The sequence below is a fragment of the Pseudochaenichthys georgianus genome, chromosome 14 (genome assembly GCF_902827115.2).
Source record: "Pseudochaenichthys georgianus chromosome 14, fPseGeo1.2, whole genome shotgun sequence".
NCBI classification, from domain to species: domain Eukaryota; kingdom Metazoa; phylum Chordata; class Actinopteri; order Perciformes; family Channichthyidae; genus Pseudochaenichthys; species Pseudochaenichthys georgianus.
Genome location: NC_047516.1, coordinates 40,513,983 through 40,519,905, shown reverse-complemented (window position 1 = coordinate 40,519,905; position 5,923 = coordinate 40,513,983). Strand labels below are relative to the sequence as shown.

The 5,923-nt window shown below is 38.5% G+C and overlaps 1 long non-coding RNA gene across 2 annotated transcripts; it reads right to left on the bottom strand.

Moving 5' to 3' along the window:
• Positions 1 to 247: 247 nt before the first annotated feature.
• Positions 248 to 1,028, bottom strand: LOC139435147 (uncharacterized). Of its 2 annotated transcripts, none has more exons than XR_011644408.1 (3): positions 904 to 1,028; positions 455 to 515; positions 248 to 342 (listed from the first exon to the last, which is right to left on the bottom strand). It is a non-coding gene; the product is annotated as an uncharacterized lncRNA (long non-coding RNA). The 2 variants fall into 2 exon arrangements; XR_011644409.1 differs by having other exon boundaries at positions 455 to 510.
• Positions 1,029 to 5,923: the final 4,895 nt, after the last annotated feature.

Genomic DNA, 5,923 nt, shown 5'->3' with positions numbered 1-5,923 from the left:
CCATGGTTTGCTGTGCTGCCTGGGGATGCTCAAATCGCTCAGAGAAAGGAGTACGAATGTACGGCTTCCCCACTGACACAGAGCGGAGGAAAAAATGGCTGGCTCAAGTCAGCAGGAGCAATTTCACGACCAACAGCAACAAAATATGTGATTTATATACAAACACTGCATTTGCACTTTTTCACAAAACGAAAACCACACCATTGGGAAAGCTTAATGCTTTGTTTAATACAAAAAAACAGGGAAAGGCTTGAAAAACACTGAGAGTTGAGACTCAGGGTGCAGGGTGAGGGTCTCAGTGCAGGTATTCAGGCTCCATTGAATCCCCCTCTGGTTCTTGTGCTGAGAGAGGGAGCAACAGACAGGAGAAAGGGTTATACACACCTATATAGCACACCTATTGCCTTGGGGAGATAACGTGTTTACTTATATAAAACAGTAGTATTAAACGTACCTTGTGTTTTCACTCTCACTTAAGTCCCTCTCCCTTTGCCATCAATCCAGAATCAGCTGGGCTGCAACATTATACAAACAGGTAATAATCAACAGAATCACAAGGACACAATATGGCTCTGCTAAAAACACTCACTCTTACACGCACCAAAGTTATATTTATCTAATATTTAACTCCCTCCACCCCGCATACAATCCCGTTTAGAAGCCCCTCTTCTCTAATTCAACATGTTGGACGAAATGACATAGAGAGAACGGAATTTACAATTAAAAGGCTGTTCAACGTGTGTTGCTAACTTGCTTCGGTATGCTAGCTTAATCTGTTATCTGTAAACGTTCCCTAAATCTACTAATTTAGGGATAATCCACTGACATCCTTTAATACACATGTTCATTTGAATCAGATGTACTGATAATATCCGCAATATACATCTTTAAACTTCTTCTTACCTTTAAAAGTCCGTCACGAACGGTGTATTATGCTGCAACTCCACAGCTCTGCCAGCCTTGGCGCTAACTTCCGGGGAACGATTGAGAGGCTCCACGATCCGCCATTGCTGTAAAAAAGTGGTCCATTGGAGTGAACGGAGATGTCGTAACTCTTCTATTAAATGGCTCTGGGCTATCGGCAGGCTAAATAATCAACACCCCAGTCACATCTGTGTTTTTGCCTGCTCTTGCCAGGATGTCTAAGCCAGTTAAACGTTGTGCTGTTGTTGGCTGCAAGACTCGGGACAGGGGACTGCATGCAATGCCATCAGTGGAAAAAGAAATGAATCTGTGGCTAGACTTCATTTACAAGGGACATGTGCCAGAAGACCACGGAAGATTTCTGTTTGTGTGTTCCAAACATTTTACCACGGACATGTTTATTAACTTCTCTCAAGTCCAACACGGATATGCCTCCAAACTAATGCTAAACCCGGGATCAATACCAACCATCCGGGACCAGGCCAGTGAGGACACATCCAATTTTGAAGCTGTAAGTTTTTATTTAGCGGTGTTTTTCCTGATAAAGCTATCTCTAGCTTGTAGCATGTAGCTTCGCCGTATCAATGTCGCCTCAAACCCAAATAGTAATCGATTAGGTGTTTATATATTTTTGTAGCATTTTATTTTGTACGCTCCGCAGTCTTTGCTTTGTCATTTGAATTATCAGGCATTTGCTAACATGTTCAGACATACTGCCGTAATGGCGATCTGTGTGAAGGCTGTAAAGCCACGCCCTAGGCGATAACACAAGTATTTATTCTCCTATTTATTAGTATTTTGTATCCTCTACAATCATATTGAGTAAGTTATAATAACAAATGTAATCTTCTGTAGGCAAGTGCCGTTTTTTCCACCGTTATATGTAAACGCTTTTGTGATTGTAATCTGTAAGAACGATCAGATATCATCGATCTGTAAGCTAAGCTACGCTAATGAGACATGCCGTGTTTTGCAGCGTTATATGTAAAAGCTTTTGTGTGTTTACTTGTTTGCGCACATGAATATAAATGGGGGTGTGTTAGGATACAACACTGTGTATGTATGCGAGGGGGGACACACACCACGAGTAAAACTGAGCTAAAGCCCCGTCGGTCTGTTGTTGTTGACAAGGCCTTACCTCTAGCAACAGGCTAATTAGTGGCTAGCACTCATTACAGTCAGTCTACTGAGCTTAGCCCCTCTCCAACACATCACCTGCATTGAGTCAGAAACACAGCATGCACGTTACGGTTCAAAACTAACTCAGATTGGAAAAGGCTAAGCAAAGAGCTTTGCTAAATAGAGAGCTTTGCTAAATAGAGAGTTTTGCTAAATAGAGAGTTTTAGCCCCATCTTTTGGGATTTCAGACTATATTTATCCAAATAGTATTTTCTCATCCTGAATACTAAGTTGAGATGATTTTGTTCTAACTATGTGTTCTTCTTTACAGGCCAGCACCTCACATACTTACTAATTAACTGCAGTTCCCAAAGGCCAGGAAGAATGCAGAGCAAAACCAGTAAAGACTGACCCCACATTCCGTAAGTGTTTAAAATATTTATTATACAACTATTTACAAATATAAAATAAAAAAATTAGAAAGAAGTTTCAGTTTTTTACATGCATATACTAATCTAAACCACATTTTTTGTTGTGCTTTTTTTTACCATTGCACAGCCCTACGTGGCCAACTTGATGGACCTCATCTTCGACCAAGTCTTTGTGGACCCTGCACCATTATGAGCGACCTGACAGGGAGGAGGTCATCGCCGGGTATGCTACACGGTTCAATTTGGCTGCTGTCTGAACCCAACATCGACATTTCACGGATCAGGAAACTCACAAAGCTTCTGTAAAAATATTTAGTGTCATTTATACAAAATACAAGTAGGCTACATTTAGTTTTTTTGTATGGGTTTTTTTAACCGTTGATTTTGACAATAAAGTTCCAAGTTGATATCAAAATGTGTCGTGATTATTCATGTTTGGATGGGTAAAGAATATTCTGATTTCAAAAGCATAAGGTTGTGTGTGTGTGTGGACCTTTTTGTCGTACACATGGGTGTGTTATGCCATTGCTGTGTAGTATATAATATAATAGTACATGTACAATGACAGAATGAAAGATTGCATAAAGCCATATACACCAGTATTTATTTCCATGAACAATATTAGCATTCGTTTTACAATTTCAGTCAAAACAAACAAACCACTCACTGCTCTATTTGTCTCAACTGTAGTCCACCATGTTCAGCTCTGTAAATATGCAACGCATTCTGCAGGGAGAACACATTTAGGCACACAGGCTCCAATCCAGGATGGTCCACCATACAGGTTACAGAATCCTCAAGTTACTGCATCCGTCTTGACACATTGTGATAAACATATATTGAATGACATGTGAAAAATGTATTTAAACAGACAACTTAGTAAAGCTATCAAAAATGTTACCTGTGGTATCTCCATGCAGCACACATTCTCCGTTCAGAAGGCATCGTGGCGCAATTTGCACAAAGAAGTCAATAACTGAGCTTTTAAAAACACATGAAACTACACACATTGCTGACAACTGAGGTGTTGTTGGAGTTATACTTTTTATCATCCTAAGTTATTCAACTTTCCAACGGTTGTTGCAGGATGTTGGAAGAAAAGGACTGTAAACTATTAAACGCAATGAGGCCATTGTATATATGCTGAAAATATGAATGTCTCCCTTTATAAATATATATATATATATCGCTGTTTTTGCGTTACAAACTGTACACATTGCATTCTTGCTAATTAGCCGGAATAAGGAGCAAGCATCGTAACAGAGTAAAATAAATAGGGACAACAGCTTGTCAGCTAACCATTCAGAAACGTCCTGCTGCAACCGAGATTTTTGCACCTCCACCAAAACCTCCGCTGCTTCAGGGTCAGTTTCTGGATCAAATTGATAGTATGCTTGAACACATGCATTGCTCTGAGATGACATGTTTATTCGACACTCGTAATCACAGCAAGCACGGTAACGTGACTCTCGCCGGCTCATGCCTGCTCTTCTGCAGGGGGGCGTGGTCAGCTGCTGCTCAGAATTTTCAAAGACGGGCTTGGAATAAAGCGAAAATGAGCGAAACGTCTAAAAAATGATCTGTTTGGTATTTTGAAAAATAAAATGTATAAATATACCTTATATAGGTATGGTCATACACTATATCATTTAAATATAGCATGATAGGTCTCCTTTAAGTAATATCATACATTAACCCCATTATAGCAGATGCCACATTGAATGGATGAACAATGCATCAATAATTACAACAGAGTATTTCTAAATACAAGTTGTAAAAATACTTATATGTATTTAATATTAACCCTTTGGAGTCGACCGTCATGCCGGCGTGATCAGATCACATGACCTGTTCAAGCCGGTGCCGCATAAAAACAACAGTCCGGACAACATTGCCGTGTGTTTCTGTCGAAAGTACTGGCTTGAAACTATATCCCAGTCTTTGTTTCATGCAAAAAGACCCAGTAAACACGGAGATACGGTGATATAAAGTTAATACAGATATATTTCAGAAGTATGAATAATGGAAGCACATATTTTAATATCTTCGCCGTATTTTATCATTTTACGAAACGGAAAATACTGGAAACTGTAGATCCTGCTCAACAGGATGTATATGTGTATTTCTGTCGAAAGTACTGGCTTGAAACTATATGCCAGTCTTTGTTTCATGCAAAAATACCCAATAAACACGGACATATGATGATATAAAGTTAATACAGATATATTTCAGAAGTATGAATAATGGAAGCACATATTTTAATATCTTCGCCGAATTTTATCATTTTACGAAACGGAAATTACTGGAAACTGTAGATTCTGCTCAACAGGATGTATTTACCAGGGAGGGGGTGAGGTAATCAGTTAAACGGAGTGATACAAAACGAGACGAAAAGAGACGAAGAGGGACGGCGGGAACCGAAGAGAGACGGCGGGAAATGGAGAGAGACGAAGATATACGAAGACAGGCGGCGGGAGACGAAGAGAGGCTGCGGGAGACTGTGATTGAAGTAAAGTGACAGACAAACATTGAGAATTTAGATATAGTTAGATATATTTTGAGTTTTGAAGACTCAACTATGATGAAGAGAACTCTGAACGTGAGTAAAGCTTTAAGCTTGTTTTTGACCTGGAGGAGGAGGAATCTGTGATGTTGCCCTCTGTGTCGTAGTTGACTGAAACCGCTTTGAAGCGTGGCACAGATAAAGACAGAAAAAACAGATTGTTTTACATAATGTGTATATATATATATTTGTATTATATTTATAATAACACTTTTGCCTTATCAGAATGAAATCCCATGCTCCCTCAATCAAACTTTCACATTATCATAGTCACATCCCATGTATATATTTCCAGCTTTTAAATGGTTTCGTTGTGTATGTTTGTGTTATGAAAAATAAAATCATTTTCAAAATCTGTTTTTACGTTTTTTTTGTGATTTTGGGTCCAACATGTTCATATAGTAGAAGATCACTGCTCTAAACAAAGTCAAAAATCCTACATCCAAACGAAATAAATATAATTAATTATGATGAATACGTTAAGTCTTGTTCATTGTTTTTCACTTTTATTAAATGTTTCATATTTCCGGTGGAAATGGTGGACTATCGGACATTCAAAATGCAGCACATTTTCACTCTTACACACATATATTCTCATTTTACATACATACATGTTCACTCTTACACACATATATTCTCCTTTTACATACATACATTTTCACTCTTACACACATATATTCTCCTTTTACATACATACATTTTCACTCTTACACACGGATATTCTCCTTTTGCTCTCATGAGAAATCTATTAAAACAAAGTATGTCATGTATATTTAGTTTTCGTTGATGAGACGAGACGGACTAAGGTGTTAATGGTGGACTATCGGACATTCAAAATGCAGCATATTTCCCCCAAGTGTCTGTCAAAATGCATTTTACGTTTCT